Raw genomic sequence first — 693 nt, forward strand, 5'->3', positions numbered from 1 at the left:
GCGTGGATAAGGTTATGTGACTGTAAAAGATGTACATTCCGAAAAAATAAAAAGACACCCGACGAGGTTTGTTTATGAGTGATTGCCGGTGATTAAAATGAAAATACAAATGAAGGATTTTGCTTAAAAAGCGAATCAACAACTGCTGTACCGTACATCCGCCTTGTTTGTTGCGTGTCTAGGAGAGCGTTCATTGTAGAGTACTCTGATTTGAGGCTGCCAAATTGGTGCTTGAGGTGTTCGACGATTGCCTTGTAAGTCACAGAATCATCCTTCAGATCCAAAAATCGGTTGCGGATGATGGATATGGTTGTTGGTGCCAGAGCTATTCTGAGCAATCGTTTCCATTGGTTATTGGCTATGGGCTCGACTGATGGTGGGGGGCCATCATGGCCATAAAAGGCCTCGCAATAGGCTTCAAAGCCGTCCAACCAAGAGTCAAGGGCCTCGAGTTGGTCGTTGTCAGCGTGTGTAGAGTGATCGAAACGTGGTGGATCTGGCGTCCCTTGGACGGATCCCCCGGGGTTCCCTGCGTCCACATTTAACATTTGTTAGTGGGGTCTTGAATCCTCGTCGCCAATGAGATATCGCGTGTACATGGAACTATAAAATGAATAAATAAGTAGTGTCTTTGTTCTGTTGTACATTTCATGACAAAAACCATACTTAAAAAACACATTGTCTGGGCATAAT

Source organism: Tigriopus californicus, chromosome 6 (genome assembly GCF_007210705.1).
Source record: "Tigriopus californicus strain San Diego chromosome 6, Tcal_SD_v2.1, whole genome shotgun sequence".
NCBI lineage: Eukaryota > Metazoa > Arthropoda > Copepoda > Harpacticoida > Harpacticidae > Tigriopus > Tigriopus californicus.